This window comes from Pan troglodytes, chromosome 1, assembly GCF_028858775.2.
Source record: "Pan troglodytes isolate AG18354 chromosome 1, NHGRI_mPanTro3-v2.0_pri, whole genome shotgun sequence".
NCBI lineage: Eukaryota > Metazoa > Chordata > Mammalia > Primates > Hominidae > Pan > Pan troglodytes.
In genome coordinates, this window is record NC_072398.2 from 100,374,361 (window position 1) to 100,386,852 (window position 12,492).

The 12,492-nt window shown below is 38.7% G+C and overlaps 1 pseudogene; it reads left to right on the forward strand.

Annotated features, from left to right (window-relative positions):
* Positions 1–512: 512 nt before the first annotated feature.
* On the forward strand, positions 513–10,429 carry LOC100614072 (angiogenic factor with G patch and FHA domains 1-like; annotated as a pseudogene).
* Positions 10,430–12,492: the final 2,063 nt, after the last annotated feature.

Genomic DNA, 12,492 nt, shown 5'->3' on the forward strand with positions numbered 1-12,492 from the left:
TACGGTATACAAAATGGGAAATATATCCTGTGTTCATGGATTCTAAAAATTAGTATTGTCAAAATATCCATAATACACAAAGTGATCTACAGAGATAAATAAATTTCTATCAAAATGTTAATGCCTTTTTATTAAAAATGTAGAACAAACAATTCTAAAATTAGCATGGAACCACAAAAGACCTGAAATAGCCAAATACTGAGAAGAACAAAAAGGCTGGAAGCCTCACACTTCCTGATTTCAAACAGTATTACAAAGCTATAGTCATCAAAATAGTATAGTACCTACATAAAAACCAATAGAACAGAATAGAGGACCCAGAAATAAACTCACAAATATACAATCAATCCATCCCACAGAATGGAGAAAGGATAAACACATCAATAAGTGGTGTGGGAAAAACTAGATATGCACAGACAAAAAGTGAACCTTTCTCTCTTATCATCACAAAATGAATTTGAAATGAAATAAAGACTTAAACATAAGAATGGAAATCATAAATCCTCTAAAAAATGTGGAAAAACCTCCTTGACAGTGGTCGTGGCAATGATGTTTTGGATTTGACACCAAGAACACAGTCAACAAAAGCAAAAATGAACAAGTGGAACTATGTCAAAGTAAAAAGTTTCTGCACAATAAAGGAAAAAATCAACAAAATACAAAGACATTATAAGGAGTGGGAGAAAATATTTTTAAACCACATGTAGGATATTATGTTACTATCCAAAATGTATGTCATACTAATCAATACAAAAAAAGAACCCACAGCAGAATTTTTATTTTATTTTATTTTATTTTATTTTATTTTATTATTATTATACTTTAAGTTTTAGGGTACATGTGCACAATGTGCAGGTTAGTTACATATGTATACATGTGCCATGCTGGTGTGCTGCACCCATTAACTCATCATTTAGCATTAGGTATATCTCCCAATGATGTCCCTCCCTGCTCCCCCCACCCCACAACAGTCCCCAGAGTGTGATGTTCCCGTTCCTGTGTCCATGTGTTCTCATTGTTCAGTTCCTACCTATGAGTGAGAATATGCAGTGTTTGGTTTTTTGTCCTTGTGATAGTTTACTGAGAATGATGATTTCCAATTTCATCCATGTCCCTACAAAGGACGTGAACTCATCATTTTTTATGGCTGCACAGTATTCCATGGTATATATGTGCCACATTTGCTTAATTCAGTCTATCATTGTTGGACGTTTGCGTTGGTTCCAAGTCTTTGCTATTGTGAGTAGTGCCGCAATAAACATACGTGTGCCTGTGTCTTTATAGCTGCATGATTTATAGTCCTTTGGGTATATACCCACTAATGGGATGGCTGGTTCAAATGGTATTTCTAGTTCTAGATCCCTGAGGAATTGCCACACTGACGTCCACAATGGTTGAACTAGTTTACAGTCCCACCAACAGTGTAAAAGTGTTCCTATTTCTCCACATCCTCTCCAGCACCTGTTGTTTCCTGACTTTTTAATGATTGCCATTTTAACTGGTGTGAGATGGTATCTCATTGTGGTTTTGATTTGCATTTCTCTGATGGCCAGTGATGGTGAGCATTTTTTCATGTGTTTTTTGGCTGCATAAATGTCTTCTTTTGAGAAGTGTCTGTTCATGTCCTTCACCCACTTTTTGATGGGGTTGTTTGTTTTTTTCTTGTACATTTGTTTGAGTTCATTGTAGATTCTGGATATTAGCCCTTTGTCAGATGAGTAGGTTGCGAAAATTCTCTCCCATTTTGTAGGTTGCCTGTTCACTCTGATGGTAGTTTCTTTTGCTGTGCAGAAGCTCTTTAGTTTAATTAGATCCCATTTGTCAATTTTGGCTTTTGTTGCCATTGCTTTTGGTGTTTTAGACATGAAGACCTTGCCCATGCCTATGTCCTGAATGGTAATGCTGAGGTTTTCTTCTAGGGTTTTCATGGTTTTAGGTCTAACGTTTAAGTCTTTAATCCATCTTGAATTAATTTTTGTATAAGGTGTAAGGAAGGGATCCAGTTTCAGCTTTCTACATATGGCTAGCCAGTTTTCCCAGCACCATTTATTAAATAGGGAATCCTTTCCCCATTGCTTATTTTTCTCAGGTTTGTCAAAGATCAGATAGTTGTAGATATGCGGCGTTATTTCTGAGGGCTCTGTTCTGTTCCATTGGTCTATATCTCTGTTTTGGTACTAGTACCATGCTGTTTTGGTTACTGTAGCCTTGTAGTATAGTTTGAAATCAGGTAGTGTGATGCCTCCAGCTTTGTTCTTTTGGCTTAGGATTGACTTGGCAATGTGGGCTCTTTTTTGGTTCTCTATGAACTTTAAAGTAGTTTTATCCAATTCTGTGAAGAAAGTCATTGGTAGCTTGATGGGGATGGCATTGAATCTATAAATTACCTTGGGCAGTATGGCCATTTTCATAATATTGATTCTTCCTACTCATGAGCATGGAATGTTCTTCCATTTGTTTGTATCCTCTTTTATTTCATTGAGCAGTGGTTTGTAGTTCTCCTTGAAGAGGTCCTTCACATCCCTTCTAAGTTGGATTCCTAGGTATTTTATTCTCTTTGAAGCAACTGTGAATGGGAGTTCACTCATGACTTGGCTCTCTGTTTGTCTGTTATTGGTGTATAAGAATGCTTGTGATTTTTGTATATTTATTTTGTATCCTGAGACTTTGCTGGAGTTGCTTATCAGCTTAAGGAGATTTTGGGCTGAGACCATGGGGTTTTCTAGAACACAATCATGTCATATGCAAACAGGGACAATTTGACTTCCTCTTTTCCTAATTGAATACCCTTTATTTCCTTCTCCTGCCTAATTGCTCTGGCCAGAACTTCCAACACTATGTTGAATAGGAGTGGTTAGAGAGGGCATCCCTGTCTTGTGCCCGTTTTCAAAGGGAATGCTTCCAGTTTTTGCACATTCAGTATGATATTGGCTGTGGGTTTGTCATAGATAGCTTTTATTATTTTGAGATACCTAATTTATTGAGAGTTTTTAGCATGAAGGGCTGTTGAATTTTGTCAAAGGCCTTTTCTGCATCTATTGAGATAAGCATGTGGTTTTTGTCTTTGGTTCTGTTTATATGCTGGATTACATTGATTGATTTGCTTATATAGAACCAGCCTTGCATCCCAGGGATGAAGCCCACTTGATCATGGTGGATAAGCTTTTTGATGTGCTGCTGGATTCGGTTTGCCAGTACTTTATTGAGGATTTTTGCATCAATGTTCATCAAGGATATTGGTCTAAAATTCTCTTTTTTGGTTGTGTCTCTTCCCGGCTTTGGTATCAGGATGATGCTGGCCGCATAAATTGAGTTAGGGAGGATTCCCTCTTTTTCTATTGATTGGAATAGTTTCAGAAGGAACGGTACCAGTTCCTCCTTGTACCTCTGGTAGAATTCGGCTGTGAATCCATCTGGTCCTGGACTCTTTTTGGTTGGTAAGCTATTGATTTTTGCCGCAATTTCAGATCCTGTTATTGGTCTATTCAGAGATTCAACTTCTTCCTTGTTTAGTCTTGGGAGGGTGTATGTGTCAAGGAATTTATCCATTTCTTCTAGATTTTCTAGTTTATTTGTGTAGAGGTGTTCGTAGTATTCTCTGATGGTAGTTTGTATTTCTGTGGGATCGGTGGTGATATCCCCTTTATCATTTTTTATTGCATTTGATTCTTCTCTTTTTTCTTCTTTATTAGTCTTTCTAGCGGTCTATCAATTTTGTTGATCCTTTCAAAAAACCAGCTCCTGGATTCGTTAACTTTTTGAAGGGTTTTTTGTGTCTCTATTCCCTTCAGTTCTGCTCTGATTTTAGTTATTTCTTGCCTTCTGCTAGCTTTTGAATGTGTTTGCTCTTGCTTCTCTAGTTCTTTTAATTGTGATGTTAGGGTGTCAATTTTGGATCTTTCCTGCTTTCTCTTGTGGTCATTTAGTGCTATAAATTTCCCTCTATATACTGTTTTGAATGTTTCCCAGAGATTCTGGTATGTTGCTAGATTCTGGTATGTTGTATCTTTGTTCTCGTTGGTTTCAAAGAACATCTTTATTTCTGTCTTCATTTCATTATGTACCCAGTAGTCATTCAGGAGCAGGTTGTTCAGTTTCCATGTAGTTGAGTGGTTTTGAGTGAATTTCTTAATCCTGAGTTCTAGTTTGATTGCACTGTGGTCTGAGAGACAGTTGTTATAATTTCTGTTTTTTTACATTTGCTGAGGAGAGCTTTACTTCCAAATATGTGGTCAATTTTGGAACAGGTGTGGTGCGGCACTGAAAAAAATGTATATTCTGTTGGTTTGGGGTGGAGGGTTCTGTAGATGTCTATTAGGTCCGCTTGGTGCAGTGCAGAGTTCAATTCCTGGGTATCCTTGTTAACTTTCTGTCTCATTGATCTGTCTAATGTGGACAGTGGGGTGTTAAAGTCTCCCATTATTATTGTGTGGGAGTCTAAATCTCTTTGTAGGTCACTCAGGACTTGCTTTATGAATCTAGGTGCTCCTGGGTTGGGCGCATATATATTTAGGATAGTTATATATGCACCTATTCTTGTTGAATTGATCCCTTTACCATTATGTAATGGCCTTCTTTGTCTCTTTTGATATTTGTTGGTTTAAACTCTGTTTGATCAGAGACTAGGATTGCAACCCCTGCCTTTTTTTGTTTTCCATTTGCTTGGTAGATCTTTCTCCATCCTTTTATTTTGAGCCTGTGTGTGTCTCTGCATGTGAGATGGGTTTCCTGAATACAGCACACTGATGGGTCTCGACTCTTTATCCAATTTGCCAGTCTGTGTCTTTTAATTGGAGCATTTACTCCATTTACATTTTAAGTTAATATTGTTATGTGTCAATTTGATCCTGTCATGATGTTAGCTGGTTATTTTGCTCGTTAGTTGATGCAGTTTCTTCCTAGTCTCGATGGTCTTTACAATTTGGCATGATTTTGCAGTGGCTGGTACCAGTTGTTCCTTTCCATGTTTAGCGCTTCCTTCAGGAGCTCTTTTAGGGCAGGCCTGGTGGTGACAAAATCTCTCAGCATTTGCTTGGCTGTAAAGGATTTTATTTCTCCTTCACTTATGAAGCTTAGTTTGGCTGGATATGAAATTCTGTGTTGAAAATTCTTTTCTTTAAGAATGTTGAATATTGACCCCCACTCTCTTCTGGCTTGTAGAGTTTCTGCCGAGAGATCTGCTGTTAATCTGATGGGCTTCGCTTTGAGGGTAACCCGACCTTTCTCTCTGGCTGCCCTTAACATTTTTTCCTTCATTTCAACTTTGGTGAATCTGACAATTAGGTGTCTTGGAGTTGCTCTTCTCAAGCAGTATCTTTGTGGCATTCTCTGTATTTCCTGAATATGAATGTTGGCCTGCCTTGCTAGATTGGGGAAGTTCTCCTGGGTAATATCCTGCAGAGTATTTTCCAACTTGTTTCCATTCTCCCCATCACTTTCAGGTACACCAATGAGATGTAGATTTGGTCTTTTCACATAGTCCTATATTTCTTGGAGGCTTTGTTTGTTTCTTTTTATTCTTTTTTCTCCAAACTTCCCTTCTCGCTTCATTTCATTCATTTCATCTTCCATCACTGACACCTTTTCTTCCAGTTGATCGCATAGACTCCTGAGTCTTCTGCATTCTTCATGTAGTTCTCGAGACTTGGCTTTCAGCTCCATCAGTTCCTTTAAGCACTTCTCTGTATTGGTTATTCTAGTTATACATTCGTCTAAATTTTTTTCAAAGTTTTTAACTTCTTTGCCTTGGTTTGAATTTCCTCCTGTAGCTCAGAGTAGTTTGATCATCTGAAGCCTTCTTCTCTCAACTCGTCAAAGTCATTCTCCATCCAGCTTTGTTCCATTGCTGGTGAGGAACTGCATTCCTTTGGAAGAGGAGAGGTGCTCTGCTTTTTAGTGTTTCCAGTTTTTCTGCTGTTTTTTCCCCATCTTTGTGGTTTTATCTACTTTTGGTCTTTGATGATGATGATGTACAGATGGGTTTTTGGTGTGGATGTCCTTTCTGTTTGTTAGTTTTCCTTCTAACAGACAAGACCCTCAGCTGCAGATCTGTTGGAGTTTGCTAGAGGTCCACTCCAGACCCTGTTTGCCTGGGTATCAGCAGTGGTGGCTGCAGAACAGTGGATTTTCATGAACCGTGAATGCTGCTGTCTGTTTGTTCCTCTGGATTTTTTGTCTCAGTGGAGTACCCGGCCGTGTGAGGTGTCAGTCTGCCCCTACTGGGGGGTGCCTCACAGTTAGGCTGCTCAGGGGTCTGGGGTCAGGGACCCACATGAGGAGGCAGTCTGCCCATTCTCAGATCTCCAGCTGTGTGCTGGGAGAACCACTGCTCTCTTCAAAGCTGTCAGACAGGAACATTTAAGTCTGCAGAGGTTACTGCTGTCTTTTTATTTGTCTGTGCCCTACCCCCAGAGGTGGAGCCTACAGAGGCAGGCAGGCCTCCTTGAGCTGTGGTGGGCTCCACCCAGTTCGAGCTTCCGGGCTGCTTTGTTTACCTAAGCAAGCCTGGGCAATGGCGGGCACCCCTCCCCCAGCCTCGCTGCCGCCTTGCAGTTTGATCTCAGACTGCTGTGCTAGCAATCAGCGAGACTCCGTGGGGTAGGACCCTCTGAGCCAGGTGCGGGCTATAATCTCGTGGTTCGTCGTCTTTTAAGCCCATCGGAAACACACAGTATTCAGGTGGGAGTGACCCGATTTTCCAGGTGCTGTCTGTCACCCCTTTCTTTGACTAGGAAAGGGAACTCCCTGACCCCTTGTGCTTCCCGAGTGAGGCAATGCCTCGCCCTGCTTCGGCTCCCGCACGGTGTGCTGCACCCACTGTCCTGTGCCCACTGTCTGGCACTCCCTAGTGAGATGAACCCAGTACCTCAGATGGAAATGCAGAAATCACCCATCTTCTGCATCGCTCACGCTGGGAGCTGTAGACGGGAGCATTTCCTATTTGGCCATCTTGCCTGCCCCCCCACCCACAGCAGAATTAAAAGCAATTTCCTGATTAATAATTGGGCAAAATATAGAAAGAGCAATTTTCCAAAGGTTTACAAATGGCCAGCAGATATATAAAAAATGCTCAACATCACTAGTTATTAGAGTAATTAAAATCAAAATCACAAGGATGTGTCACCTTATTGTGGTGTTTGGATACCTATTATCAAACAGTCAAAAGATAAAAAGTGTTAGTGTGCAGAAAAAGAGAACACTTGTACACTGTTGCTGAGGATGTCAATTGGTGCAGCTATTATTAAAAAGAGTATTGAGGTTCCTTACAATTTTTAAACAAGAAATACCATTTATTCCAATTTGGAGTCTATAGCCCAAGGACATACAATCAGTATCGTCAAGGGTATCTGCACTGCTCTGATACAGATAAATAGATAAACTGAGAGATATATAATTTCAGCTTTAATAAAAAATGAAATTCTTCCATTTACAATACTGATAAATTTTGAAAACATTATGCTAAGTGAAATAAGCCGAATACAGAAAAACAAATACTGCATTATCTCTTTTGTATGTAAAATCTAAAAAAGTAAATAAAAAATAAAAAAAAAAAAACATAGAAACAGAGAGTAGAACGTGGTTCCCATGGGCTAGGAAGCGGGAAAAGCAGGGAGTTATCCATGGAAGGGGCACACCTTCAGTTATAAGATGAGTAACTGCTGGGGACCTAATGTACAGAACAGTGACTATAGTTAATGTGTACTTGAAATTTGTTACGAAAGTAGATCTCAGGTGCTCTCACCACATATACAGAAACATATTAACTATGTGAAGGGATAGATATGTTAACTAGCTTAATTGAGATAATTTAAAGGTGTACAGACGTCTCAAAACATTCTATTGTACACCCTAAAAATGTACACTTTTCAGTTTGTCAATCATAGCTCAATAAATGTGGAAAAAAATTAAGAGTAACCAGCAGGTCATATCTAGCCACAGGGATACTCAATTTAAAACACTGTTTGCCACTCTTTCCAGCTCAACTCGGGAACGAAGGAAGTGCTTCTGGCCCGTGGACTTCGACGCTCCTCCCGCTGTCCCAGTAGCTGGGGAAGGTACAATCATTCCCAGGATTCCATGCTGCACAGATCTGGCAGGGCCATCGCCATCCCTTTGCTCCTTGCCGCATTCCCGTTAGGCTCCGCGTTTGGGAGCCTCCCGGCCAGGAAGGCTGCCTGTGACTGCTCGCGCGCCCCCGTGGCCTGTGGCTCTGCGGCCTCTGCTTCGGCCCCGCGGAGCCACTCCGCGGACGCAGCCGTCTCATGCCCGAACTCACGGCCTCGGAGCCCGGTCCCAGCCGCCGTCGCCTTCGCTGTGGCCGCCCCTCCCCCTCCCCAAGCTCCAGTGGGCCCAGCGGAGATGGAAGGCGGAGAAGCTGAAACGCTAACGCGGAGCTGCACGTGGCAGGTGCGGGAATGGGCGTAGCTGGTCTCGCACAGGAGGGCTCCTCCAGAGCAGCAAGAGCAAAGGCCAGGAGCTCTGCACGCAGCTGGAAGAGCTCAGTAACGTACTCCACTGTGGGAGAAATGAAGATAATAAAAGTCTGATGTAGAAGTACTCACAAAAAACCATGCTCCTTGGTCAATCTCACATTGTTTTTAGTCCTACTCTAATTATGTTAGTCTTCCAAATAAAGTGAGTGACTGAACTGTCAGATCAGCAAGATCAGGATATTGAAACTCCTGCTCTGAATTCTAAAGACTAGTTATAAATAGAATATGATGCTCACCCTGGCACTGATAGAACAGCAAATGGTAAATGTAGACAAAAAGGTCATTTGCCTCAAATTCACAGGAGTCAGCATCTGCATTAGCAGCAAAAGATACGTCCTTAGAAGGTTCTTCATTAGCTGGAAGTTTGAGAGCTGCCTCTGAAGCGGCTGTATCACAGACTGGATTTAGTTATAGTGAAAATACTGGACTGTATTTTTACCACAGCACTGGTTTCTATTAAGATTCTGAGAATCAAATATATTATGATTCAATTTATTACTACCGTGAGGTGGAAAGTGCTCGCTATCAGTTTCATTCTCAAGTAGATTTGCCACCTTGTCAGACTTATAGCATAAAGCAAAGATAAAAAATTGAGAAAAGAGAGGATCCAGATTCTTCTACAAAAAAAAAAATGAGGAAAAGGATTTGAATTCAGAGGATCAAAAAGCCTTCAGTGTTGAACATACGAGCTGAAATGGGAAAGACAATTTTACAAATGTGAAAGAAAGGCCAAAATAGGCATTCATCACAAAAATAATCCCCCAAAATTCACTGGTCCAGTTAGTGGAAATACTATGGAATCTCCTCTTAATGAAAACATCTCAATTCAACTTTATTTAAAGATGAGAAAGTCGCAGGCAGTGATAGTGAATCAGAAGAAGGTGAAATCACAGACTCTCAGACCGAGGGTAGTTATGATGAAGACATCACCAGTGAAGGCAATGCAACTGCAAAAGATACTGAGGAGAAAGATGAGGAATAAATGTGGCCCCCATGTATAAGAGTAATTGTCATTAGATCACCGCTGTTACAGACAGGATCACTCTTCATCATTACTGCTGTAAAACCTGCTACAATTGAAAGAGAAAATGATATGGAGCATACTCTTTGAATCCCTGCAGTTGGTGTCAGTAAGTTTCATGCACAAATTTATTTTGACCATGACTTACAAAGTTATGTCCTTTTGGATCAGGCAGTCAAAATGGAACAATTGTTAATGAAAAACGGATTATTCAGCTGAAAACTAAATGTGACCCTTATGTACTTGAGCATGGAGATAAAGCAAAAATTGGAGAGACTGTGTTATCTTATTATATTCACCCTGGCAGTAATAGCTGTGTTGGATGTGAACCAGTGCAGGTTAGATCTCACCTTTCCTTGATAAGAAAGATGAATCATTTGTTGGTCCAACATTAACTAAGAAGGAAAGGAGTTGGGAAAAAAAAGGATTTTAAAAATATATTAGTAAAATATGCTTTACAGAATACAGACTACAAAGATGATAAGATATTGGAGAATCTAAAATATAAAGATAGAGCTGGAAAACATAGGGAACAGATTAGAAGTGAAGGAAATTTCCAAAGAGATGATGCTCCTGCATCTGTTCATTCTGAAATTACTGATAGCAACAAAGGTCACAAGATGTTGAAGAAGATGTGTTGAAAACATTAGTAGGCCTGGGGAAGGATGGTGGGAGAATAAAAACTCCAATACAGCTTCAACTTCGGCAAACGCAAGCAGGATTGGAGACAGACAAACCATCCTCAATTAAAGAGGCTCACCTTCTCCTAAACAAGAACAACAACAACAACAACAAAAACAAAAACAATGTAAACTAGGACAAAGCACAGGAGAGGATTGCTGAAAACTTTCCAGAAACTAAACTTCCAAAAGATGACCTAGGAACCAATCCTTGGGTAAAAGGGACTGAGGAGTGAAGGCTAATCAGAGAAGAAAACTCAAGCTTTTTTAAAAATAGCTTGGAAACTCTTATTTTATTGCAGAACGTTTCTTCCCCAAAAAAGTCAGCGGCACAAGGAAACTATGTCACAGTTTACCCCTTCCTGATTCAGAAATGTGTAATAAAATGCGGTTTGCAGCTTTTAAAAAACACTTTTTAGACTAATTATTAGTGACTGAATTAAGTTGTACAGTAAGTAAACTAAAGTTCACTGGGCACTGATGAGTTTATCAAACTTTACTATTGTATCTTGTCATTTACAACATCCATATAGGCAATTAGCCATATAAGCAAAATTCATATAACCACTTAAATGTACATTTGTCTTTGTCTCCATATATTCATACTAAGATGCACAGAAACTGAATATAAGATGCTCCATATATTCATACTAAGATGCACAGCAAAAGAAATATCGAAAGTCTACAAAAGTAAATCTGAAAATATACATCCTTTTTTATGCCCTTAAGGACTTAGATAAAAAATTTTGAGAAAACATGGTTAGTGAGGCATACATTTTCTTATATTTGGAATAGCCTAAATCATATTGAAGAACTAATGAACAGGTGACATGTCATAGAAAATTAGTCTTTTATTGTTTTCTTCTGTGAAGAATCTGAATTTGTTTATATGTACTATGCATTCAGGATTTGTAGTTGGTTTGTTTCATAGCTAATGAATATTTATACATGAATAACTGAGTACAGTATTGAAATAGTCATATGCTGGCATTCATGTATTTTATAAGTACTATTGAAGGCAAAGAAGTTGTGCCAGAAAAATCTGATTTCTAGTACAAAAGGAATACTTAGCCGGGGACTCAAGCTCAATATATTTATTGAAAATGTCCTAAATTGCCATAAAAACATTATAACATTAAATAACTTATTTCAATAAATTATGAATTAAACAAAAAATACAAATGATATCTTTTATGGGTTAGGGAAGTGCTAATGAGACAGAATGGCAATTGAAGCCAAAAGATCTGAATTCAGGTAAATAACTTTACTCATATTAGTTTTATGTTAGAGAAAACAATACTTCTGACCATATACTATTTATTGCAGTGGAGTATTTCAAAAATATGTACATAATAGATAATTAATTTTCTAGTGATATAAAAGTAATCATATTCTATGAATTATTACAATATGATCTATTGATGGGAGGGGTGTTTCAAATGAAAAAACTTGGAATTTCTCATGAGGTGGTGATAGATGCCACAGAAAATCTATGTAAAATATTTCACTCATATACGCAACTATTGATATTTCTGCTTTTCAGAAAAATAATATACTTTAAACACTTAATCCCGACAATTAAAATCACCAAGAAGATGCAGGAATTCACAGAATGCCTAATATACTTGAAAGGAAATTAAAAAAACTTCCCAGGACTGGAAGTAAATAAAGATAATGATCCAGAGAAGTAATCAATCTAAGAGGCCCATGCTCCACTCAGATGTGTCTGATCACAAGGATGTCAGGTCCATGTGGGTTGTTCCCTTCTGACAAGGCAAATGGAATAAACAAAGAGAAACTGCCTGCAGGTGTCAGAATGTGGTGTCTCCCATATGTGAGGATTAAATTATAAATTATGTTGCACACAAGGAGATGAACTACTGGAGTGAAGCATCAGAAGAAATATGGCACATAAATCTCAGATATTGAGTTTATATTTAAATGTTTAAGTCAATAAAATGGAAAAACAAGAAACCAAAATAATGTGGAAAGAATCTATGAGCTTGTCAAGCTATCTTTGGAAAATAGGCAAATGAAAAGTAAAGTATTGAAAGTGTTGTAAAACAATTTAATGTACAACCAACAAATTACATATTAAAATAGGCTGAGCCAAAAAAAGGACCAGTAAAGTGAAATCCTGATCACAATTAATGTAGTCATATAAGTTACAGAAGGGAAATTAACAGAAAATATAAATATATTTATATATGAGGATTAGATTGAGAAGAAATAAAAAGCATTTAATTGTTTTACCAGACTCTCTAAATAGGAAAGCAATAGTCAAAGAATCAGTGACTCA